General features: G+C 41.7%; 1 long non-coding RNA gene across 1 annotated transcript in view; it reads left to right on the forward strand.

The window, feature by feature from the left end:
• The first annotated feature begins 341 nt into the window (after positions 1 to 341).
• The window catches only part of LOC128046985 (uncharacterized), a 131294-nt gene continuing 103810 nt past the window's right edge, over positions 342 to 27825 (forward strand). Inside the window, exons 1-2 of the long non-coding RNA XR_008199279.1 lie at positions 342 to 434; positions 22530 to 22654. This is a non-coding gene — a long non-coding RNA (uncharacterized LOC128046985). The remainder of the gene's footprint in view (positions 435 to 22529; positions 22655 to 27825) is intronic.

Here is a 27825-nt window from a genome sequence, read left to right on the forward strand (position 1 = left end):
CTTCACACCCTTCTCTTTGGTCCCATCCCTTGTGACGCCGAACCCCCAGCTTTCCTCACGGGCTTGGCCTGGTCGGCTTGAGCCTGATTTTGTTCCCATGCCCCTGGGCTGGGAAAAGAGTGTGTGGTGCAAAGCGGGGGCAAGCATCCCCCTCGGCGGTGGCCCCTGCCTGGTTCCCCCTCCGCCCCTCCCGAGTCCCGGTTGCGGCGCTTCCTGGGCGGATGGTTGGGACTTGCTGCGGCAGCTGCGGTTCTGCTGTGTCATGCAAGAAGGAGGCGGCGGCGGCGGCGGCGGCCGGAGCTGGAGGGGGAGGAGGGGAGGAACCTGATCTCTCCGGTAGCGAAGGGCTGAAGGCAAACACCGAGTTCCCCCAGAGCCGCCCGGGAGCAGGGAGGGCTCCGCCACCCCGGGGGGCCCTCCCCGCGGGGCAGATGGTAAGTGGGGCGGCGCAGGTGGTCGCCTTGGGAAGGGAGCGTGCAGGGGGTTAGGTGGGGAGGCGGGGAGAACTAGGAATCACCCTGGCCAAACTGAAGGAGCCCAGTGCCCAGTTGAAAGGGACCCAGGCCACAATAAGGATGACCAGTGTCAATAGTTACCGTTGGAATAACGCCCCGCAGGTGGCCCAGGCTACACAGAGGAGTAGTGCACCCTGAACCAAGGACCCAGCTAGAGGCAGTGTTTCAGAGTTAGAAAACCATCATCCCATCAGCCCTGGCGCTTTAGGGTACAGCTGAGTAGCAGAAGTCGACATACACCCTATTCCTATAGCCTGACTGAGCTTTATGGGCTGTCTTGTTTAAAACTAGGAAGGGGTATGGAAACCTGCCCAACCTCACTTTAGCCACAGACATAATGCTCTTGGCCAGTGGCCTTGGACAAACAGCCTCTGGTGCAATTAAACAATCAATAGGAAAAATAGCTTCTTTCCCTTCCCCACCCTCCTTTCCCAAGCAGCTCCAACCAGGGTAATTTATTCTGTTTAAACGAGAAAGGAAACTATGCCTTATGGTTTCTCTCCCACCTTACCCTCTGTCAGCCTCAGTCCTGCTACACAAACTGCCCACCCCAGTTTCAGACTATGATTTACATTCGATGAGGGGACTGTCTAAAGCCTGAAGAATTTTCACCTCTGCTGCCCTTTATTGGGAGGGGATTCAGAAACGTAGAACTAAAAGCAGTGAACATGGGGACATGGGGACAGGCTGGGCATGTAGGAAAACTGCTTCTTTTACCTAAGTGCAGTTCTCAGGACAACTTAACATAAACACACATATATATTTTATATATATATATATATATATATATATATATATATATGCATATATATTATTCTTGTCCATTTTGCTCCTGGAAATCAAAGCACTTTCTGCAACATCATTTTTTTTTTTTTTTTTAATGTCAGTCATACATTAGCAGTAAGGGGTTGGCGGGATTAACTGAAAGGCTAATGACTGTCTCAGAAGCACATGCTGTTGCTAGGGAACTCAAGCTCGTCCTGCTTTCTAATCACTCGTATGTTATGTGGAAATCAAACTTCTCAGGGTGTTATTAAAATGAATGGCATTTGGTTAAAGGAGTTCTCGCTTGTGTTGTAGCATCCTGAATTATTATCGACTCCCTCACACCCACATATCTTGTTTTCCTAATTTGATTTCTGTATGTGCGTCACTACCAGGGACACGCAGACTAGACCAGTCAGGTTCACTTCCTGTTTCTCAGAACTGGTTTATATTTGGTCTCATAGCTTTAGCTGGTAAAATATTATCAAACTGATACTCTTGGAAAGAAAGCTGTGCTTGCCGTGAAAACCAATTATCCCAATTAAATTCTAATTCCCATAGAAAATGTCATAATTTGAGGAATAAGGTATACTGCCAGTTGCCATTTGAGAAAACCATTCTTGAAATGTAAAGCCTAGAAAAACCCATCATCTTTATTTCTTTTACCCAGAATCTTCATTCCTCAGCATTAGAACTAAAACAAACTCAATTTGAGGGCAGATTTAAGTGTGATATTTCTAAAATAAAACTCAAAAAAAAAATACACACTGAAGCTGGGGAAATCATTTAGACTAAATAAGGCATAGAACTGAATAGAATCCAGGCCCCAGAAGTACAAATAAGCTTGGGTTAGCATTGGGGCACTCAGAGAACAGAGTGTGATTACAAGGCTACAGTACAAATAGAAGCCCATCTCCCTGTACTAATTGTCTCTTTTGCCAGTTCTCCTATGTCCCTGGATAAGACAGCCTTGCTTCGTTTTCAGTTCCTTCCTCTTTATAACAAGGATATCAAAAAAAGGCAATATCATAAAGATAAACACTATGCAGTTAGATAGGTTCTGATGTAGATCATTTGTTTGGATGGAAGATAATAGGGTATCTATGGCATTGAGGAGAGACCAGCCAACTGAAAGTTAGGAAATTTTAATAGGCTGGATGACCTTGGGTGAGCTAGTACAAGTCTTCTCCTGTCTGTTTCCTCATGGAAGCTAAACAAATGCTGGGCTACAGAATCTTTAAGATTCTTTCCATTTACAAAACTCTGTGTTGTACTGAACTCACTGCATAAAATTTTAAATTTTAGCTGAATTTTGCAATGTTAAATTTTGGCACTGAAATTTTAAGACCTTATCCATAGAAACTTTGGAGGAAATTATAATAGGAAAGAGTATGTTGTTGACACATCACTTTATAGTGTCAGTTGCCAGACAAATAAAATTTATCTGACTCCCAAAGTACTTAACTCTGCTTGCTTTCAGGTGTTGTAGAAGGAACAGGATGAAAGGTAGAAAGGATATAAAACTGTATCAAAAGCGCCTTCATTCAATTTAGATTTATTTAACCCAAAGTACTTTGATGAACAAAATGGTGGAATGATGAATAAAGGCTATTAAAGAATTACATGATTAACTGAACTCTCATGGAGTTACAGGCAAAAATATACCTAGATTTTTAAAATTTTCAGGCTCAAGGTGTTAAGAAGTAGCATGAAGAAATGGGAGATTTGTGCCAGACAGAGAAGATCTGACTTTGAAACCCAACTCTTCCACTCTCTCTATTCATTATTGAGTGCCTGCTATGTGTCAGGTACCGTGCTAGGCACTGGGAATACGCAGATGAATAACACAGTCTCCTCTGAAGGATCTTGTAGTTTAATGAGGAGACAGATAAGTACAAAATTGATCACACAATACTAGGATGTTAGCAACACGGGAGCTCACTGGAAAGGTATACACTTAACCTTCACCTTGCATAGTCACAGTCCCTAACCATAGAAAATGAATTTAGAGAGGAGATCTGAAGCATAAGTAGAATAATCCAGACAAGTGGGCAAGTCAAAGAGAAATGTAGACCAAGCAAAGAAAGTATTATGTGTAAAGTCCTGAGGCTAAGAAGGTGTGCCCATAGAGTTGAAGGTGAAGAGCAGAGCCTAGCAAGTAATAGATTCTGTCTTGTATGAATGCATAGCAGAACCCAGAAAGATCAGCAAGGTCTTGTATTATGAAAAGTCTTATATATCCTCCTAATAAGTTTCAACTAACCCTAAAGCCAGTGGAGAACTACTGATGAGTTTTAAGGAGCATAGTGAGGCAATCAAATGTCCATTTTATAAAGTTCACTCCAGTTTGGAGAATTTATTAGTGTGAGCAACACAATAAGCAGGGAGATGAGCTCAGAGGCTCTTTCAGCATTATGGGGATAGAAACGATGGACACCTAAACTAAAGCAACAAGAATAGAGATGGAGAGAGGAGAAGGATTCAAGAGAAACTGAGGGTATAGAACAAACTGAATTTTATCATTGATTATGTCTGCAGGATTCAGGAACAGGAGAAGATATACAGCTCAGATAAATGGAAAGATGGTGGTACCATTTGCCAAAATGAAGAGATATAGGTTGAGGAGGGAATTTAGTTTAATTTGAAACATGGTGTTTGAAGTATCCATAGGATATCAAAATGAAGCTTTCTATTACATAAATACACAGGGGAGTCGAGAGCCCAAGAGAGAGAGAGAGATGTGCTGGAATCGCCAGAATGAGTAACAGTCCATGGAAGTAGATGACATCTTCAAGATAAAAGGTATAGAGTAAGAAGAGAGAAAGACCTCTTCTGAAACCTTATGGGAATGCAAACGTTGAAAAAATGAGGAAAAAAAGACACAAAAAGGAACATCCAGAGAGACAGAAGGACCAGGAACAAGTAGTTTCGGAAAAGTCAAGAGAAATTGGCAATAGTTTGAAATGCTAGAGACAGGTGAAGAAAAATAGACAGAAATTGCTTGGTTTTAACAACAAGGTCAGTGTTATGTTCAGAAAGGAGTTTATTAGGAAAAGGAGATAGTAACCAGACTGCAGTGGACTGAGGAGTGGATATGAGTAGGGGATGTAGATAAAGTTCTTTGTAATAAGAAGGACTAAAAACTAAGTAGGGAAGGAAAATGAAAATATCAGAAGAGAAAATCATGATCTGTGAGGTTAAGGATGCATAGGAAAAGGAGGAAATAATATAGCAATATGAAATTCTGGATACTTTTGGGCTTCTTCAAATTGAATGACATCAGTTTATTCAGTTCAGTCACTCAGTCGAGTCTGACTCCATGCAGCACGCCAGGCCTCCCTGTCCATCACCAACTCTCGGAGTCCACCCAAACCCATGTCCATCGAGTAGGTGATGCCATCCAACCATCTCATCCTCTGTTGTCCCCTTCTCCTCCTGCCCCCAATCCCTCCCAGCATCAGAGTCTTTTCCAATGAGTCAACTCTTCTCATGAGGTGGCCAAAGTACTGGAACTTCAGCTTTAGCATCATTCCTTCCAAAGAAATCCCAGGACTGATCTCCTTCAGAATGGACTGGTTGGATCTCCTTGCAATCCAAGGGACTCTCAAGAGTCTTCTCCAACACCACAGTTCAAAAGCATCAATTTTTCGGTGCTCAGCTTTCTTTATAGTCCAACTTTCACATCCATACGTGACCACTGGAAAAACCATAGCCTGACTAGACAGACCTTTGTTGACAAAGTAATGTCTCTGCTTTTTAATATGCTGTCTAGGTTGCCATCCACCGTTTGTTCAAGCCAAAAAGCATGTAGATATTCACGGTTCTTCTTTTCCTCCATTCTCATGGCTCCTCCATAAAGAATTTAGGTCCACTTTAACCCTCAAAAACATTTCCCAAACCTGTCTCTTTCTGTCTCCACTGCCACCACCCTAATACAGACATCATCTTCTGGGCTCCTGTAATAGCTTCTAATTGGTTTTCCTATTTCCACTTTTGCCTCCTCTCTCCACAACGCAGCTAGAGTGACATAAATCATAAAACATAGATCGTATCACTTCTGTCTTAGAATCCTTCCTTGTCTTCTGATTACACTTGAAATAAAGCCCAGACTCTGTTGCCGGGCAGAAAGCCTTCTCTGGCATCCAAGACCACCTCTGTTTGATCTCTTCTCCCACCACTCTCCCTTGACTCCAACTGCAGTGGTCCTTTTTTCTGTTCCTCGAATGCATTAGATTTGCTCTTGTATTTAAAGGACTTCACCTAGATATTTCCTTTTCCTGGATTTGATTATTCTAATCTTTGTTTAAATGTCACCTCCTCAAGCAGGTCCACCCTGACCACCTGGCTGAAAGTACCCTTCCTTGCCCCTTCCCACCCATCTTAGTAAAGCTTTATTATTGTGTGTTTCTATTCTTATAAATGAGAACCCTTCTAAAATGTAAACCCCATGAGGATTCCTGGCAGATGGTAGGTACTTAAAAATGTTCACCGCATGTTTATAGAAGGCAAAAGAGAAGAGCAATTAATTATCAGAAGCTAGAGGCATCAAGGACCAGAGCCTGATGTGGTTCAGGAATGGCCAGTGATGGTGATTACTGGACTTTTAAGGTTCCAGGTGTGGAAGGGTTATTAGCTGTGTCACCCTGGACATTCATATTCTCTGAGCTTTATTTTGGAGTTAATAATAACACATGCCTCATAGGGCTGTTAGGAAAATTAAATGACATAGCATAGATATGGGTACAAGCAGTCTTGAGCTATTTTCAGGTAGTCAGGACTTCTGCAAATCAATTCATAATTTCTACACTGAGCTTTTCATATGGGCTCCCCTATAATGGAGTTAACATTTGAAGTAGCGTTGACATGTATACACTACCATGTGTAAAACAGAGAGTGGAAAGCTTCTGTATGGCACAGGGAGCTCAGCTTGGTGCTCTGCGATGACCTGGGTGGGTGTGATGTGGGGAGGGAAGCTCAGGAGGGAGGGGGTGCATATAGTTGGTTCACATTGTTGTACAGCAGAAACTAACACAACATTGTAAAGCAATTATACTCCAATTGAAAAATAAATTTTTTTAAATTGAGGATTATTTCTTATTGGGGAAAATTTGATAAAATTCTGAGTTTTAAAAATTACTAGGATTCTGAAAGAATATGGAAATTGGATAATTTAAGAAGAAATCAGAGCACTGCTACAAATCAATAAGAAAAGCATCAAAAACGCCCATGAGACTGGGTAAAAGCTATGACAGCAGTTAAGGAAACACAAATAGGTCTTTAAAATATGCAAAAGTGCTCAGCCTTTCTAATAACAAGTAATATGCAAATTACAACTGCAATAAGAGATATTTTTTACATATTGCTGTTGTTCAGTTGCTAAGTTGTATCTGACTCTGCAACTCCATGGACTTCACCATGCCAGGCTTCCCTATCCATCACCATCTCCCGGAGTTTGCTCAGATCCATGTCCGTTGAGTCGGTGATGCCATCTAACCATCTCATTGTCTGCCACCCTATTCTCCTTTATTTTACTTACTGAGTTGACACAAATCAAAAAGTTTTATTATCATACTTGGTTTGCCAGGCTGGGGAGTGGGCATTATTTTACATTGTCAATAGGATGAAAATTGATATAACCCCTGTGAAGGGTAACTTGGCAGTATTTATCAAATTTCTAAATGTACAAAGCCTTTAGCCTAGCAGCTCCATTTTTCCATATTTATCCAATAGATATACTGACAAATATTGAAGAATGACTCTTCTAGTATCTTTACTAAAGCATTATTTATGGTAGATAAAGAATGAAAACAACCTACATGTCCACTGATAGAGAAATGGCTAAATAAATTATGGCACAGTTACACAGCTGAATGGTGGGCAACTGTTAAAAATTGTGAGGTATGGTTTCCTCATCTACTGTGACAGTGTGCTCAGGAAGAGAAATGATCAGAGTCAAGAGTTATTTTAAAGAACTTGACAATTAGATGGAATTAGTGAGTTATGGAGAGGGAGGTAGTATCATGACTGATTTGAAATTTCTTCAAAGATGGGATGAATGAGCAGAGACATCAATGACTGAGATGGAAAATCTTGGGACAGTTGCAGAATTGCAGTATCTGTCTAAGTGGAGATGTTTACTGCAGTTTCATTATATGGACTGGAAGTTCAAGAGAGTTGCTAGAACTGGGTTTATAAATTTGAGAGAAGATTGCCTAGGAAGGGTAGATATGATCAAAAGAAAAGCAGACCCACAATTAAACTCTGATCATTTACAGATTGAATAGAGGAAAAAAAAAAAAAGACCTGATAATGGAGACCGAGAATCAGAAATCAGAGAACTAAAACCAGGAGACTATGGGACTAAAGCCACCAAGAGAGGAATATATTAAGGAGGATATATTAAGAATATATTAAGCATTTAACATCAATTCGTGTTAAATGCTGCCCCAAAGTCCAGGAAGATCACTATAATTTGTTTTCCTCATAAACCCTAAGCTCCTTGAAAGTTGCAATTATCTGATTTATTTTTGTATCCTTAGGGCTTTCCCTGTACCTCTCAGGTATAATCAATGATCAGTATATTTTTGTTAAATTGGAGAGAAAAACAAAGATACAGAAAGAGAAAGAGAAATAGAGATACAAAAAACAACAACGATAGTATGTGTCTTTGTGTCTCAATAAATAAATAAAGCATATGCTCTTGAACTGTACTGTAAACCAAACTTGATCTTAGAAAGATCCCTTGGTTTTACTCCCGAGCTAACATGTTAATTAAGCTCTCACAATGCCACATTGCTGGGATGTTAAATGCCTCCTGAAAATATTTTGATAAATAATATTTACCTGTCTCATCATTCTGAGTCATTTTTGTCTTTATTTAGGTCCTGTCTGATGACAAAAAGAGCAATTTGCTTTTCCTCACCCATGTGACTCCATCATATCACCTTGAATTGGTTGATGGAGTCTGGAGAATCCATTTCTGTAATACACTGTAACCACTCATAAGGATGCCCAGCCCCAGTTTCCCATCAAAGAGAAAAATGACTTTGGGTAGGAAGAAACATACTACCTCTTAGAGAAACCACCAGCTTCTCAGTTTGTTATTGTTTCTGCCAAAAGGTGCTACTGCTTTCAGGAGAGAATGTAGAGGATGCCAAAGGAGGAAAGGGTTTGGCTTTGTCCTGAGAATGTGGAAACCTTCTACACCGCAAAAGAGATGTCATCAATTTTGGGTCCAGGGTCCTCTAGTTAGAAACCGAAGTAATAGGTGCAGCCCACCAGGCTCCTCCGCCCCTGGGATTTTCCAGGCGAGAGCACTGGAGTGGGTTGCCATTGCCTTCTCCAGTAATAGAGGTCACTTAAACAATATTTAAAATGTCATAACATCCTGTATTACTTGGTGAGACCAGAGACTAGTCCATTTTTCTGTAAAGGATAATAGTTAGGCTTTGTGGGCCACACAGTCTCTGTCCCACCTACTCAGCTCTGCCTTTGTAGTGCTGAAGAGGCCACAGACAATAAGTAAATGAATGACCTTGGCTGTGTTTCCCATTAAGCTTTATTTATGGAAAATGAGATTTGAATTTCATATAATTTTTGCATGTCATGAAGTATCATTCTTCTGTTGATGTTTTGCAGCTACTTAACAATGTGAAAACCATTTTTTGTTCACAGGCCATGCGAAAAACAGGGGTGGGCTGGATTTGGCCCATGGATGTTAGTTTGGCAACCTCTGATTTCAGACAAACAAGAAGACCATGTTGTGAGAAAGATTTTCAGATTCAGAGCTCTGAAGAAAATAATCTGTTTCATATATACCCTTTATTTTAACTTCTCAAATTTATTTGAACATATAAACACATTTGCCTACACCTGACTTAGTATGTCTCCTCAGTTCAGTGTTGATTTAACAGTTGGCCCCTTCTCAGCCATGTAATGAATGAATGCATGTCAATGTAATGTTTCTATAGAGCAAACTGAAGAATTCTTATCACTTGTCTATATCAACAACTAAACCAAGAGAGGACACAGTAATTCTAATCACATTTTTAAGCTGCATTAATTCATTCAGTAAATACTTATTAATGATCACTTTTATATACTGCAGTACTATTAGGGAGTTAGAGATAGAAGAGATGGAAGATAGATTTAAAACTCTAGTGGCTGACAGGTGTCAGTGAGAATTGTTTGAATGTATTACAGTATAAATATAGTCATTTAAGCCTCAGATAGGTAGGCAAAAACTAAGTTTAAATCCGAGGACTTTTGTGTCCCAGATGTGTGACCTCAGGATGATTACATAAACCATATAAGCTTCATTCTCCTCTTTTTAAAATGAACATCATAATACTCACCTCCCAAGGAGGTGCTGTGGGAATTAAATAAGGCATAGTGTATATAATTCAGCTAGCATGGTACCTGTACACGGTAAGTAGTAAGTAAGTGAAAGTTGCTCAGTCATGTCCAACTTTTTGTGACCCTATGAACTATACACTCCATGGAATTCTCCAGGCCAGAATACTGGAGTGGGTAGATGTTCCCTTCTCCAAGGAATCTTCCCAATCCAGGGGTCGAACCCAGGTCTCCCACGTTGCAGGCGGATTCTTTACCAGCTGAGCCACCAGGGAATTAGTTGTTGTATTGCACCAATATGAAGGTACATAATTTCCTCAAAAGAAACACACAATTAAAGGCAAAAAAGAATAGCCATGTGAGTTAAGAACTTAGGGATACAAATGAAAACTCACAGACCTGAACGTGGATGACTGGTAGAGCCATCAAAATAAAAGCAGAAATGACGTTGTCACAGGAGCTTACAATAAGGCAGCTGGCTAGTTGTCTTGCCTTTGCCTTCCAGATGGAACTAGATGCTGGATTATCTGAGGAGCCCTGCCTATAGTTCTAGTTCTCTGTTCTGATTAGAGAGAAAGTACGTCAGAAAAACATCTATTTCTGCTTTATTGACTATGCCAAAGCCTTTGACTCTGTGGATCACAATAAACTGGAAAATTGAGAAAAAGATGGGAATACCAGACCACCTGACCTGCCTCTTGAGAAACCTGTAATGCAGGTCAGGAAGCAACAGTTAGAACTGGACATGGAACAGCAGACTGGTTCCAAATAGGAAAAGGAGTACGTCAAGGCTGTATATTGTCACCCTGCTTATTTAACTTCTATGCAGAGTACATCATGAGAAACACTGGGCTGGAAGAAGCACAAACTGGAATTAAGATTGCCGGGAGAAATATCAATCACCTCAGATATGCAGATGACACCACCTTTATGGCAGAAAGTGAAGAGGAACTAAAAAGCCTCTTGATGAAAGTGAAAGAGGAGAGAGAAAATTGGCTTAAAGCTCAACATTCAGAAAACGAGGATCGTGGCATCTGGTCCCATCACTTCATGGGAAATAGATGGGGAAACAGTGGAAACAGTGTCAGACTTTATTTTTTTGGGCTCCAAAATCACTGCAGATGGTGATTGCAGCCACGAAATTAAAAGATGCTTACTCCTTGGAAGGAAAGTTATGACCAACCCAGATGGCATAATTCAAAAGCAGAGACATTACTTTGCCAACAAAGGTCCATCTAGTCAAGGCTATGGTTTTTCCAGTGGTCATGTATGAATGTGAGAGTTGGACTGTGAAGAAGGCTGAGCGCCAAAGAATTGATGGTTTTGAACTGTGGTGTTGGAGAAGACTCTTGAGAGTCCCTGGGACTGCAAGGAGATCCAACCAGTCCATTCTGAAGGAGATCAGCCCTGGGTGTTCTTTGGAAGGACTGGTGCTAAGCTAAAACTCTAGTACTTTGGCCACCTTATGCAAAGAGTTGACTCATTGGAAAAGACTCTGATGCTGGGAGGGATTGGGGGCAGGAGGATAAGGGGACGACAGAGGATGAGATGGCTAGATGGCATCACCAACTTGATGGACATAAGTATGAGTGAACTCTGGGAGTTGGTGATGGACAGGGAGGTCTGGCGTGCTGCAGTTCATGGGGTCGTAAAGAGTCGGACACGACTGAGCGACTGAACGGAACTGAACCGAACTGATGTCATCAGTATCAGCCCCAGCATCTTGCTTCCTTCTAGTCAGGTCAGCTGTGAGCCTTTGACATCTGTAGGTCCCTCCTGTTACACCTCCCACTCCATGTTTATTCAATTCTGTGCTTCCACCTTGACCTCCACACCTTCTGTCTCCGGTCGTTTTGCCTCGCATCCAGATTCACTTTAGATCTGGGACATCCTCCTGCACCCTGGTCTTCTTGACCTTGGTTCTGATGTCTTGTTTAGCTTATCACTGACCAGTCCTCATTCCAGAGGGTTGTATTCTGTTCTCCACACTCCTGCCATGGTCTCCTTAAACTGTGGTACACGTGTGCCTTCATGCTGGACTTCATAGAATTAGTAGCTTCTTGAACTTCACCTTGGTGAGAGACATCAGGTCTTGCAAAGCTCAGCTGCCCTAATCCAAGCCAGCTTCTGTGTTCACAGCCCACACCCTAGAAAGAGCTCTTCACTCCCTACTGGACTCACTGTCTCTCTCCACTGGCCATGTTTTGTCAGCTAGTTCTAACATGCCTTGTGATCCTGTTATGGCAACATCAATAATGCTTTCCCAATACAAATGACAGAATTAATAGGACAGGGCCACAATATAGGAGTAATGGAGAACTTCAACACCTACTGACAAGCTCATTCTGCTGAAAACTAGACATCAAATAAAGTTGGCATGACTTAAATTTAAACTAATCGCTTATTGAAGAGGTACTATTCTATGCTTAATTCTAACCAGCTAAGAAGAATGTGTTGGTGAAGTGGAAGTGACAGACAGCTTAAAGTAAGTGACCACGGTATCCTTGAATTTGTAGTAGCCGGAGAAGGCAATTCTTTGCTTGCTAACCGGATATAAAGAAGACTTGAGCAAGTTAAGAGAAAATATGGACATAAGGCTCTATTTGGCCAGAAACTAGGAAAGAAAGCTCAAGAATAGTAAAATGACTTGAAATCTGAACTCTTATAAAGCCAGTGATTTCAATTCAGAAAAGAGAGCATCTAAATAAAAAAGATCAATGTTGCTGCTCAAGAAGCATCTGATTAGCTCTTGTTTTTAAAGGACACTCACAGAAAATAGATAGGAGTAAGGGGAAACCTCACTCTAAAGAAGGACTCAGACCTGTGAAAATAATGCTAGAGGGCTTAACATCCAGAGACAAGTAGGCTCTGAGAAAAGTACTGGTGATGATGGTTTTCTGTTTGTTTTTTGTTTATAGATATAGTAAGATAATAACAACCCACTCCAGTATTCTTGCTTGGAAAACCCCATCGACAGAGGAGCCTGGTAGGCTACAGTCCATGGGGTCGCAAAGAGTCGGACATGACTGAGTGACTTCACTTCCTTTCTTTTCTATAGTAAGATAGTAATAAAGAAGGAGTAGTGCTACTGAATGAGGCAGACTGTTTGATGTTAAGAAAAGTTATGACCAACCTAGATAGCATATTAAAAAGCAGAGACATTACTTTGCCGACTAAGGTCCGTCTAGTCAAGGCTATGGTTTTTCCTGTGGGTCACGTATGGATGTGAGAGTTGGACTGTGAAGAAGGCTGAGTGCCGAAGAATTGATGGTTTTGAACTGTGGTGTTGGAGAAGACTCTTGAGAGTCCCTTGGACTGCAAGGAGATCCAACCAGTCCATTCTGAAGGAGGTCACCCCTGGGATTTCTTTGGAAGGAATGATGCTAAAGCTGAAACTCCAGTACTTTGACCACCTCATGAGAAGAGTTGACTCACTGGAAAAGTCTCTGATGCTGGGAGGGATTGGGGGCAGGAGGAGAAGGGGACGACAGAGGATGAGATGGCTGGATGGCATCACTGACTCGATGCACGTGAGTTTGAGTGAACTCCGGGAGATGGTGATGGACAGGGAGGCCTGGCATGCTGTGATTCATGGGGTCGCAAAGAGTCAGACACGACTGAGCGACTGAACTGAACTGAAAAGCCAGAATCATCCAGCTATAGTCTAGTTCACTAGACGCTAGTATATAAGGGTTTCCCTACACATTTTTAATACCTTTAAAATCAGAAAGTGTCTTCAATAGATGTATTTATTGTGGTCAAGTTTGGGCAGAAGGAAGTGAAAGTGAAAGTCTCTCAGTCATGTACAACCCATGGACTATAGCCTGCCAGCGTCCTCTGTCCATGAAATTTTCCAGGCCCTAATACTGGAGTGGGTAGCCGCTGCCTTCTCCAGGGGATCTTCATCTGTCCCTGAAGTCTTTGAACTTTTCTACTTATGAAAGCCAATAGATTCAATATTTTGTTTAAGCCTATTTGAGTTAGATTTCTCTTTCCTGAAACCAAAGCATCCTCAAAAGATAGAACAAACATGATTAGTAAGGAATGGAATGAATTTTCAATAAATAGTTAAATATTAAAAATGACCCATACAAGAGAAATGATATATGTTGAAAAATGAAAGTGGTGTAAGCATTTCTTGACCTTAGAGTGGTAAAAACCTGAGTGAAAGAATAAAGGTTTATGATTTGTAAATGGAAAACATTTATAGATTTGATTACTTGAAATTTTTTAGTTTATGTAGATGAAACAGTACTACAAACAAAATTAAAAGATAAATGAGAGATTCTAGAATTTTTGCAACCAAATATATATATGACAAAGGGTAGTGTCCTTTATCAGAGAAGGCAATGGTAACCCACTCCGGTACTCTTTCCTGGAAGGTCCCATGGGCGGAGGAGCCTGGTAAGCTGCAGTCCATGGGGTCGCTAAGAGTCCGACACGACTGAGCAACTTCACTTTCACTTTTCACTTTCCTGCATTGGAGAAGGAAATGGCAACCCCCTCCAGTGTTCTTGCCTGGAGAATCCCAGGGACCGGGGAGCCTGGTGGGCTGCTGTCTCTGGGGTCGCACAGAGTCGGACACGACTGAAGCAACTTAGCAGCAGCAGCATCGGTGTCCTTTATATATAAAGTACTCTTACAAATTTATAAGAAAAATACATTTTAAAAGAAGTGTAAAGAACACGAGAAAGGTAAAAAACATGAACAAACCATGTGGGTAACGAATATGAAAAAGCAAAAGAGAAGAAAGGGAATTCAACTGGGCAACTAAATGAAAAAGGTCCAGAGTTAATAGTAAAGAAAAAGTGAAAGAAAAGTGAAAGTGTTAGTCACTTAGTCATGTCCGACTCTTTGTGACCCCATGGACTGTACCCTACCAGGCTACTCTGTTCATGGATTTCTCCAGGCACAAATGCTGAAGCGAGTAGCCATTCCCTTCTCCAGGGGCTCTTCCTGACCCAAGAATCAAACCTGGGTCTCCCACATTGCAGGCAGGTTCTTTTAACTGTCTGAGTCACCAAATAAAACCAGATATCTTTGTACCTAACAAATTGTCAAGAACTTTAAAATAATAACTTCCATAGATAAAGATTCAGGGAAATAAACACCCTCATACAATATGGGGCATGTAAATTGGTTCATGAGCTTCCCTGGTGGCTCAGACAGTAAAGAATCTGCCTGCAATGCAGGAGACCTGGGTTTGATCTCTGGGTCAGGAAGATACCCTAGAGAAGGGAGCGGCTACTCACTTCAGTATTCTGACCTGGAAAATTCCATGTATAGAGTAGCCTGCAGGCTACAGTCCAAGGGATTGCAAAGAGTTGGACATGACTGAGCCACTTTCACTTTCAAATTGATTCAAGCATTCTAGAGAGCAGTTTGGCATTATGTACTTAAAATCTTAATATGTGCAAACCATTTAAAAGAGTAATTTCAGTTTTAAGACTTTATCCTAAGAAAATAACCAGAAATACTCACAACATTTAGTATAAGAGTACTTAGTAAAGCGTACCTTCTTTATAATATTGAACACTTAGAGATAACCTAAAAGTTCAAAAAGAACTATTCTATAAATCATAATACATTCCTTTGATGAAAACTATGAATCCAGTAGGAAGCAGATTGTGGAAGATGCCATGATATCAGAAAATGTAGGTAATTTACTTTTCAATATATATGCTCAAAAAGAAAAAAATAACTGGACGGACATAGGAAACTATTGATAGTAATAATATCTCAATAATGGATGGATTTTCTTCTTTGTGAGTTTTGAATATTCTAAATCCACCTCGTGTTTTGCACATATTTTTAGGCACTGGAATGCCAAGCCCAGTGCTTTGGACATAGAAGGTACTTAACGAATACATGCTGAACTGAACTGAGTGATCAATTGCTGGTTAAAAAAATGCAGTGACGTTGTCTTGTGGGGTAGTGCACTCACAAGAGTTGTTTAAGCAGAAACTAACTAGCCATCTGTTGTACTAAAGACTTCCATTTCATTAAAATAAAAAAATGTCTACACCTTGCCCAACTCCATTTTCTTCCTAGCCATTTCCTGCTTCCTTCACAGCCAAACTTCCAAGAAGAGTCTTCCCTTTATCCATTTCAGGGTGACTTCCAATGCTCTAGAAACTGTACTCATCAGATCCAGTCCCCAGACTTTGTCATTCACTCTATCCCAGAGAGAACTGTTTATCCTTTCTTCTTTGAAGGTCTCTTCTCCCTTTACTTGCAGACTTCACTCTGTCCCAGTCTCATGCTCTCTCTGGACCTTTCCAGTCTCCTCCTCCGGCTCTTCTTCCTCTGACTGCTCCCTGCATGCTTTTTTCCCCTCAGGGTCTTGGCACTCTTCTCTATGGCCTCCTCAGGATATCCCATCCATTCTCAGAATTTAGCTACCCATGGGCCCTGAACCTATATAGTCAGTCCAAACTTTGCTCCTGACCTGCAGACGTGTCTTTCATTTGCCATTGGATATCCTGTAGTCACTGCAAACTCAATATCCTCATCCTCCCTTCCCCGCACTTTTGCTCTCCTCCTATTTAGCTTCGTTAATGTCATTACACTTCAACTTTGGCCTCTCTCCCCTACTCCCAAGTGGCTATCTAATCAATGACTATGTCCTCAATGCTGCTTCTAAATCTCCCTTGGATTTGCCACTACTCTCCATGCCCCTGCTGCTATGGTGACTCAGACCATAATCCCTTCCTTAGACTATTACAGTGACCGTCTAATTGGCTTTCCTGGCTCCAGTATCCCTTTACTCTAGTTCACCTGTCATCCTGCTACTACAGTTTAATTTATTATTTTTTTAAAATATGAACGATCACATCTCTTCCCTATTTAGGAACCTGTGATACCTTTCATGCTTATTGTCTTCAGTGTGAAGTCCAGCATAAAGTCCCTTAATTGTAAATCAAGGTTCTTCTCGATATTACTACAACCTCCCTAACCAGTTATTTTCAACCCACATCAGACTTCCCTATCTTCTCTGAATGCAGTTTGCCTTTACACACTTTTGTGCTTTTCCCCACTCTTTTCCTTTGGATCTACTTTCCTCAGCCAACTTATTGCCTCCTTCAGTGCCCAACCCAAACTTCAGTGTCTCTAGGGGAAAAAACCCTCTGCAGCTTCCAAGACAGACAATAGGAGAAGAGATATGGTATTTAAAGCAATGAGCTAGATGGGCAATTGTAGAGGACCAAGCCCAAGGGAGCTCCCAGCATTCAGAAATCAGGAAACACCCAGCAAGAGACTGAAAAGGAACAAACAACGAGGTAGAAGGAAAGCACATGTGGCGTGATGGAAGCAAAGCAAAGAAAAGGTTGCAGTGAAAAGAGATGGATCACCAGGGCCAAGTATTATGGCTGCTGAGAGGGCAGTAAGATTAGGATGGAAAACTGACCAGTGGATTTGACAATACAGAGGTCACTGCAACCTTCACAGGTGTGTTTGTAGTAGAAGTTCAGTTCAGTTGCTCAGTCGTGTCCAACTCTTTGTGACCCTATGAACCACAGCACGCCAGGCCTCCCTATCCATCACCAACTGCCAGAGTCTACCCAAACCCATGTCCATTGAGTCAGTGATGCCATTCAACCATCTCCTCCTCTGTCGTCCCCTTCTCCTCCTCTGTCGTCCCCTTCTCCTCCTGCCCTCAATCTTTCCCAGCATCAGGGTCTTTTCCAATGAGTCAGCTCTTCGCATCAGGTGGCCAAAGTATTGGAGTTTCAGCTTCAACATCAGTCCTTCCAATGAACACCCAGGGCTGATCTCCTTTAGGATGGACTGGTTGGATCTCCTTGCAGTCCCAGGGACTCTCAAGAGTCTTCTCCAACACCACAGTTCAAAACCATCAATTCTTTGGCACTCAACTTTCTTTATAGTCCAATTCTCACATCCATACATGACCACTGGAAAAACCATAGCCTTGACTAGACAGACTTTTGTTGACAAAATAATGTCTCTGCTTTGAAATATGCTATCTAGGTTGGTCATAACTTTCCTTCCAAGGAGTAAGCATCTTTTAATTTCATGGCTGCAGTCACCATCTGCCGTGATTTTGGAGCCCCCCAAAATAAAGTCAGCCACTGGTTCCACATCTATTTGCCTTGAAGTGATGGGAGTATGGGAGACAAAAACTGACTGTATTGGCTTGAAGAGAATGAGAAATGAGGAAGTTGATGCTCTTTGAGTGGGTCAAGGAGTAGATGAATGAAGAAATGATGTCTTCTTAGAGGGACTTTGCTGGTGATCCAGTGGTTAAGACTCCTTGCTTTCCATGCAGGGGGTGGAAGTTCAATCCCTGGTCAGGAAGCTATTATAAGATCCCAGATGCTGCATGGTGTAGCCAAATTGAAAATTCTGTCTGAGAGAGGATTCTGTAATTGGTCAGGAACCAACATAGCTTAGTTATTTTGAACTGTTAGAGTCTCTGAGAAGTTTCCAAATAGAGACAAGGATGCAGTTTGGCGGTTGGGAGCTTTTAGTAATTAACAGGGAATTCAGAGCAGGACTACACAGGCAGCAGGTTCGTCTATGGAAGTTTCAGTGTGAGCTCTCTGTAGTGGTTGCATTTTATCGATTACTGACCTGGTTCATAAAGGTGCATAAAGACCTTCATGCAGGACTTCTCAGAAGCTTCAGGAAAGAGCTGTCCCTGCAGAGACTTGGGTGCAGAATTTTCAGACTGTTTCCAAACTCCTCTTGCTAGTGTGTAGGGGTGTGGATAAGAATCTATAAGGCTGGTTTTTGATGGCTGAATGGTTAAGAGGTAAACAGGAAAAATCTGACCCACCCAATGTTGTGCATTTGAAAATGCTGTATTTGGAAGTATTTCTATATAAATTTTTTTATACGGATATCATAATGGAGGTGGACTAAGTATTCACCTACCTATATTTGATGAATAGGTAGGCTGTTCTTACCTGCCTCCCCCTGGAGATGAAATATGGAGAATACAAACTTTGGGTAGACCAGACCCAAGCTTTGCTTTTGACCTGATACCTGTGTGACATTTTTCAAATAGTGTTTCAAAAAGTACTTTGGTGCAGATCCCACGTAAAATGTATTTTTACTTACATGACTGAAGACAACCCAGGGACCATATATTTCCCTGCATAAAATTATTTATGTTGACATCCTGGGGCTTCCCTGGTGGCTCAGATAGTAAAGAATCCACCTGCAATTCAGGAGATCTGGGTTCGATCCCTGGATCAGGAAGATCCCCCTGGAGAAGGGAAGGCTACCTACTCCAGTATTCTTGCCTGGAGAATTCCACAGAGAGGAGTCTGGCAGGCTACAGTCCATGCGGTCACAAAATGTAGGACATGACTGAGTGACTAACGGTTTCACTTTTCTCTTCACACATGTTGATATCTAGGGCCTGGATAATGAAATAGAACCAGTCATAGAGTATTGCAGATCCTGGTGTTGTTATACCATGCTTCCTGTGATTCCCCAAATGCACAGGGTGCTCTTATAAATGCCTTTGCTCATGCTGAATCCTCTACCTGGAATACCCAAATCCCCCTTTTCCTGGCATACTCAGATCTAAGAGGCCTTCCTCGCCGGAGATCAAGCCCTTCTCTGTGGTCCCCAGACTATCTTCATGTGCCACTCCATCTCCACACCTACCACACTGAACTGCAGCTGTTTGTCTTCTGACTCCCTCATTGGGCTGTGAGTTTCCTGCAGTGATTTTTGTCTTCTTCCTCTTTCTTTTACATCTAGGGTAATGTTTTCACATTTGGGGCACACAATCAATGCTTGTTGAATGGATGTGTGAGTGCTTGAGAGTTTGAATAAATAAGTGAGTGAATGAATACCTGAAAAGATCAGAAAAATGTTACCCCCACCCAAATGGAAGCTCATACTAACATGAAAGGATCAGTGACTTCACATATATGCAGAATTAGTGCATAGAATGGCCATTTCCAAGTCCAGCTGAGATGACAAGATTACTGCAGCATAATGTATGTAAAGAGGAGAGTGATGCTCACGAACGACTCATAATATGTGTGGCACAAGATGGTGAGAACTGTGCTGATTAAAATCAGAGTTGGGTGATAGGAATTGATTGGTTTTCATCTACATTTGGGAGAGAGTTTTGATCTGTGGAGCAAAATGAACATTTTGGCCCTTGTGATTTCTTTTAAGCAAGGTATTTTTCATCTTAAAATTTAAGGGTAAGGTAACAGCTTGATAAACATGTTTTTCTAAAGCATGGCTTCCTTGTAAAACCAAAAAGGAGAACAAGCTCGCTATTACATCTCTAAAATGGAAGTTACATTGTTGAACTCGTCATTTCATTACTGCATGCCTCGGTTTCTTCCGTGCATCCTTTGTAGAATTATAATAGCCCTTACTAGTATTTACATTATAAAAGGATTGTTAATGTAAATGAGATCGTATAAAATGGGTTATGATGTCTTCTTTGAAAGAGAAGCACTATACACAAATGAGGTATTATTATTTAGTTTTTCCTTTTCAGTCTCCTTAAATGAGAATTAGATGAAAACTCTGCCCCTTAAGCAATATCCAGTGGGTAAATGATTATTGAGTTGAGTAAAATGAAAAAAAAAAATCTTCAGCCAGAAACTCGGTTTGTGCAGCTTAGCTAGTCTCCACACAAGACAAAAATACTGTCTTTATTTGTGATGCTTACCACCATTCTTTATCTCCTCTCTGTGCTATAACCACAATCTGAAGACAGCTAAGCCTTCCAGTTCAGTCACAGTGTGCATTTTAGAGAACCTAGATATCCTGGAATGATTGCAATTGGGAAATAATGTTTCATTTAGTCAAGCCATGCAGCCAGTTTTGCTACTGATTTAGGGCCTAATTCAACTCCTGGGTTTTAGGCTCAGGTCACTATCACTGCGTACTTTTCAGGTTGGTTACTATCGTTGCCTCTATGCTCCCTTTTAGCACCCCCCAGGGCCAGAACTTTCCTATCTTCTCTTTGGCATACAAGTTACTAAGAGGGGTTGAGGAGATTAGATCTGAGGAATTGTTGTGAATGTCAGAAACTTTACTTCATGTCATGAAAGGGTGAGAATGGAAACACTGACGGTAAAGGATTCAGGATAACAGAGCTGGTGGTGGTGGGCTGCCTGTCCAGCATGACTATTCCTGGCCTCTGTGTGCATAGTAACTCCAGCTTACTTCTAGTGCCTGGTTCCTGTTCTTGCGCCCTGCGCCCTGCTCCCCTCTCTCATCCAGACCCCTTACAGTGCTCATCCATTGTGTCTTGGTTCACCTTCAGCACACAGATCATGCCTACCAAGAACATGGCCCTGAGGTAATTGAGCTAATGCAAAGGTGGTAGGTGAGTCTTCATGGTGGCCTCATGTCCCTACTTTTGGGAAGAAAATCTAGGGATTATATCTCCTACTTTGAAGGCAAATTTTTTGAAACAGTCGTCTACATTCACTGGTTCTACCAATTCCTCAATTCACTGTGAGCTGCCTTCTGCCTCCATTGACCCGACTCTCACCCAACTGGGCAGATACCTTCTTGGAGCTCCCTCCATAGATGCTTCTTGGGCTTTTCTCACTTGATCTCTTGACAGCATTTACTGTTGTTGACCACAGCCTGCTTGTTGAAATGTGCTTTTGCCTTGTGCTCTGTGATACCTCACTCCACTAGTTTCCCTCCTGAAACCTCTCTATAGTTTCCCTCGCTCTGCCTTACCTTCTTTTGATCTCCTTTTTGGGGGAGGAGGGGGAGGAAATCCTTTCTCTGCCCATGTTTTAAGTTTTGACATTACTCTGGTTTCTCTCCTGGGCCCTTTTCTCTTCCATGACACTCTCCCCACATAACTCTTTCATCCCCTTGGATTCTATTGTTGCCTATCGTGTACTGATGCTCCCTAAACCTGTACTCTCAGACTTCCAGATCAAACTGCCTCCTCATAACCTGTGAGTGTTCCCCAGGCATCCCAAACCAAATATGACCACAGCTGGACTCATCTCTTTAGGAAATGTCTTAGTGAGTGATATTACTGTCCACCCAATGTGCTCAGTTGCTAAGTTGTGTCCAACTCTTTGTGACCCCCTGAATTATAGCCTGCCAGGCTCCTCTGTCCATGGGATTACCCAGGGTAGAATACTGGAGTGGGGGCTGCCATTTCCTTCTCCAGGGACCCAGCTGTTCAAGTCAAAAAACTGAGCACCAGTTTAAACTTCTCCCCTTCAAAATGCCAGCATTCAAGCCATCACAAACTTCAGTAGATTATACTTCCTATATGACATGGCTTGTAAGGCTCTGTATAAATTGTTTCTGTTGACTTCTCCAGTTTCATCTCTGACCACTGTGTCTCAGCTATCCTGAACTATTTTCAGTATTCAGATTCTTGGTCATTTCTGTCACCTTCCAAATATGCATCCATGTGCCCTCCATTGGAACAGATCTGCTTCACCTCTTTACTGGACTAACTTCTTCATACCTTGTAAGTCTCCATATGGAAGCACTAACTTCCAATTCTCCCAAAGTCTGGGTTAGGTGTACCTCCTAGAGTTCTTGGTACTCTTCTCTTTTTTAACACACTGTTTTACGGGAGCTGCCATTCCTGTTTCTGTCTTGCTCTCTACTGAAAGGTTTCGGTAAGTAGGAAGCATATTAGCTTCATTTACCTTTGGACTCATAGAACCAACAAAGTGCTCAGTGAATGAAAACAAAGGTTAAAATATCATTGTGAATATAGACAATAAACTTCCAATAAGAGGATACAATTAGGACTTTACAAAACAAAGATTTATCAAGTCTCTTTGACATCAAAGAGATTTGAAGATTATTTAAAACTATTTAGAAGAATTTAGCAACAATAGAATCATGAGCAGAGAGTAGTTAATAGATTTAGATTTCAAATCTGTCCCTTATGGGCTTCTCTTCCAGAGTTCAGAATCCAGGCTCTCTGAGCTGTATTTTGGGGTCCCCCAAGCATTCCATCTTCTTGACTCTCCATAAACTTTCGGATTCATAACCCACTCCATACTTGAGAAAATGGGAATTGGAATAAGGTAAGTGCTAGCTTTTCTATTTTTTCCTCTATTACTTCATTTTCAACCATATACTATACTTGTAGAACAATAATTTTTAAACTCTCTGACAGTAATTTTTAAACTCTCTCTCCAGAGTCTTGATCAGGAGGTATGACTGACTTCCCCGCTTGTCTAGCTGGTCTCACAGTGTTTGAATATCCTATGCATATGACAAAATGTTGCAAAGTGCCTTGAGATATTATATCCTTTCAGATTTTCTTGTTTCAGTTCAGTTCAGTTCAGCTCAGTCACTCAGTCATGTCCAACTGTCTGTGACCCCATGAACCGCAGCACGCCAGGCCTCCCTGTCCACCACCAACTCCCGGAGTTCACTCAGACTCATGTCCATAGAGTCAGTGATGCCATCCAGCCATCTCATCCTCTGTCATCCCCTTCTCCTCCTGCCCACAATCCCTCCCAGCATCAAAGTCTTTTCCAATGAATCAACTCTTCGCTTGAGGTGGCCAAAGTACTGGAGCTTCAGCTTTAGCATCATTCCTTCCAAAAAAATCCCAGGGCTGATCTCCTTCAGAATGGACTGGTTGGATCTCCTTGCAGTCCAAGGGACTCTCAAGAGTCTTCTCCAACACCACAGTTCAAAAGCATCAACTCTTTGGCACTCAGCTTTCTTCACAGTCCAACTCTCACATCCATACGTGACCACTGGAAAAACCATAGCCTTCTTTATCATTATTCTATTGAGTTTTTCCTAATATGACTCCATGTAGAAAAAAAAGTGAATTTTGAGAAACCAGAAAGACTTGCTGTCCACTTTGGGACAACTTTTGGATCAGATGCACACTCAGAATGCAGGGCATGAGCAGTGTAAGCAAACTTGAGAAACAGCTCTGCTTCAGCCACACTGCATGTGCACAACTGTGCACTGCACACCCACTGTCAACCTTCTCGAGCCCCTTGTTAATGTTCTTCAGTCTATAAGTCATATCTGACTTTTTGCAACCCCGTGGACTGCAGCACACCCGGCTTCCCTGTCCTTCATTATCTCCCAGAGTTTGCTCAAACTCATGTTCATTGAGTTGGTGATGCCATCAAACCATCTCATCCTGTTTTCCCCTTCTCCTCCTACCCTCAATCTTTTCCAGCATCAGGGTCTTTTCCAATGAGTCAGCTCTTCGCATCAGGTAGCCAAAGTGTTGGAACTTCAGCATCAGTCAATCAGTCAGTTCAGTTGCTCAGTCGTATCCAACTCTTTGCAACCCCATGGACTGCAGCACGCCAGGTTTCACTGTCTATCACCAACTCCCGGAGCTTACTCGAACTCATGTCCATCGAGTCAGTGATGCCATCCAATCATTTCATCTTCTGTCATCCCCTTCTGCCTTCAATCTTTCCCAGCATCAGGGTCTTTTCCGATGAATCAGTTGTTTGCATCAGGTGGTCAAAGTATTGAAGTTTCAGCTTCAGCATCAGTCCTTCCAATGAATATTCAGGGTTGATTTCCTTTAGGATTGGCTGGTTTGATCTCTTTGCTCGAGCCCCTTACTTGCTTTCATTTTTCATTTTTTAAAAATTTATTATTTATCTTTATATTTGTTTATTGCTCATCCCCAAATTAGAATGTAAGCTTTATAAGGGCAGGAATTTTGTTTTGTTCACCAGTATATGCTCAGCACTTGGAACAGTAACTGGTTACATAATAGAAACTCAATATATATTGATTGAATGAACAGTGTCTTTTAAAAAATTTTTAAGAGACGGATGCATACCCAGGCCTCTAGGGATCTAATGTAAATCTAGCCCGAAGCTTTGTTGCCCTTAACTTTTTGATGGATGGCTAAGATGATAACATTGACCACACACTGAATGAATTTACAGATGTACATTGTTGTGCATCTATAAATTATGCACAACTGCAAAGGATAACCAATAAATTGGATAATACAATCAGGATTCCCCTCCCCCTTATCAAATCCTGACAAAGTGTAATGGTGAATCATACCTAACAACATAAAGGGACAAATATAAAGCACTCAGAGATCCCAAAATTCAATTGTGCCAGTACAGGTTGGGGGCGAGATGACTTACGATTGCTCACGTAGGAAGATTTAGAGTCTCCTGTTGATTGTGAGTAGATGATGAGTCAATGCAGTGTGATGTAACTTCCAAAAAAGATCAATCTTTTGTTGTATTAATAGAAATATAGTGTTCAGGTCAGGAAGTAGTTCTCTAGTACTCACCGGTGATCAGGTCACATTTGTTTTGCTTTATGAATTCTGATCTTCAGCCTTTAAGAAAACCATTAATAAATAAAAGGTTCTTCAAGAAGAGTTTTAAAGGGTAAAATGGGATCTTGTAATCAGTGTCATATCAGAAATGATTGAAGGGTCTAAGAGTCTGTGTTGGTGTGTGAGGAGGAGGGAGAAAGCTAGCACATGTAGCTACCTTCCCAAGTGAGAAGTGCTGTCCTTCAAGGAAAGTTATATTTCTTCTGTGGGTAATCCCAGAAGATTGAACACCCTTGAACAGAAGATGTAAGTATGTATGTTACAGCCCATTAGAATTTGTCAACAGTTACTATGTTTGCCCAGTAATCAGGTGGACAACTGGTGGAAGTTGTAAGCTCCTTGACCCTGGTGGTGTTCAAGCAGAAACTGGGCACACATGCCTCATGTCCTGAATACATTTGTGATGGAAGTTCAAACACTGGGGTAAGGGATTGGATTAATCACAATGGCAAACACACAGTGGGTGCTTACTATATGACAGGTACCATAATAAGTATTAACGTGGGTTATTATTTTTAATACATCAATCTTACTCCATCGTGAAAGTGAGTCATTCAGTCGTGTCCAGCTCTTTGCAACCCCATCGACTATACAGTCCATGCAATTCTCCAGGCCAGAATACTGGAGTGGGTAGCTGTTCCCTTCTCCAGGGGATCGTCCCAACCCAGAGATTGAACCCAGGTCTCCCACACTGCAGGTGGATTCTTTACCAGCGGAGACACCGTGTAAGCCCAAGAATGGTGGAGTGGGTAGCCTGTCCCTTATCTAGCGGATCTTCCTGACCCAGGAATTGAACCAGGATCTCCTGCATTGCAGGCAGATTCTTTACCAGCTGAGCTACCAGCGAAGTGGAAACTAAGGTTTCAAGGGGTTAAGTAACTTGCCCAAGGTCTTAACACCTTGTACAAAGCAGAGCAAGGATTTTAACTTATGCAGTCAGATCCTTGATTTTAACTTATTATTCTAAGGACTCCTACTAAAAAATAATAATTTTTGTCTTTTTATTTTTTATTGGAGTATAGTCAATTAACAGTGTAGTGATAGTATCAGGTGAACAGCAAATGGACTCAGCCATGCGTACACATATATCCATTCTCCCCCGAACGCCCCTCTCTGCTATATTTTAAATGGCTAACCAGCAAAGACCTACTGTATAGCACAGGGAACTCTGCTCAGTGTTATCTGGCTGCCTGGATGGGAGGGGAAACCATTCTTTCCTACCCTGAGATTCTACCACTGTGATGAAGTAATCAAACCAAAGAGCTTATTATCTTCAGTTATAAATGACTCTGTAGTAAATAGGTTATTTCAACAAAGTATGCAGGCACTAAGTTAGCCTGGGGAGTTGCCACTTGTGGTACATTATATGGAGCACAGCATGGGGCCTGGCACACAATAGGTGCTCAATAATTATTTGTTCAGGGACAAGACTGAGTGGACTGCAACCACACAAGCTGCATTTGAAATGGCAGAATCTCAATGCATTGTGTCTGAGGGAAAACAAGCACATTTCTGGGTGGTCGACTGAGGACACTTGGCAAAAAGTAATAATCCATCATTCCTGGCAGATGCCTTGTGAATTCCTGCTCAGTTGTTTGGACAATATTCATTTAAACAAATATTTATTGAGTACCTATCCTGTGCCAGGTATGTCCAATATGCTGAGGGTGCAGAGGTGAATCAGAGGATGCAATGTTAGTGGGGGAGATGGACAGGTAAGCAAATTCTTATGATACAGTGTGATGAGAGCTTAGCAGGTGTGTGTGTGCGTGTGTGTGTTAAGTATTACAGGGACACAGAGCAGAAAGGAACTGATTCTACTTGGTTGAAGGATTTGTCCAATACTTGATTATGTTTTCAAAATGACTGCCTTGTGTGTTGCATGAGCTTACTTGATCTTCATACAGACTGCATGAAACTGTGATCCCTTTTTGAACAAAAATCAAATAGAGTATCATGGAGATTGGGTGAGCTCCCCAAGATCATGCAGCCCGTAATAATAGTTGTTGGTGTTTATGGAGTGCTTGGGCTACCTGAGGTACTGTTCTGAGCCATATTAAAATGGTTCATCTTCACAACTCTACAAGGTCATTATTAATATTATTGCTGTTTTACAAATGAGAAAACTGAGGCACAAGATCTAAATAATTTGCCTGGAGTCACACAGCTAGAAAGTGGAAAAGCCAGGACTTACACCAGCCTTTTCTGGCATTAGCAGGCACACACTTACCCTGTGCACTAAGAGCTGGGGATTCTTAGATTCTGACTGTAAGTTCAGCTTCCTTTCAAGTGACTTTGTTCTTTAGCAATATTATTGATACGTCCAAATGAAAGAAACAGTGTGTGCCTGGCTACAAGGAGACTTTGCGTAGGTTAGGCATCCCTGAAAGCATTTTGGGAGCAGTATGGTAAAATCTAGGCTCTCCAAGATCACTGCAGACAGTGACTGCAGCCATGAAATTAAAAGACGCTTGCTCCTTGGAAGGAAAGCTATGACCAACCTAGACAGCATATTAAAAAGCAGAGACTACTTTGCAGACCAAGCTCCATCTAGTCAAAGCTATGGTTTTTCCAGTGGTCATGTATGGATGTGAGAGTCGGACTGTAAAGAAAGCTGAGAGCCGAAGAACTGATGCTTTTGAACTGTGGTGTTGGAGGAGACTCTTGATGGTGTTGGAGAAGACTCTTGAGAGTCCCTTGAACTTCAATGAGTTCAAACCAGTCCATCCGAAAGGAAATCAGTTTTGCATATTCACTGGAAGAATTGATGCTGAAGCTGAAACTCCAACACTCTGGCCACCTGACGCAAAGAACTGACTCACTGGAAAAGACCCTGATGCTGGGAAAGATTGAAGGCAAGAGGAGAAGAGGACAACAGAGGATGAGATGGTTGGATAGAATCAC

The sequence above is a fragment of the Budorcas taxicolor genome, chromosome 4 (genome assembly GCF_023091745.1).
Source record: "Budorcas taxicolor isolate Tak-1 chromosome 4, Takin1.1, whole genome shotgun sequence".
NCBI lineage: Eukaryota > Metazoa > Chordata > Mammalia > Artiodactyla > Bovidae > Budorcas > Budorcas taxicolor.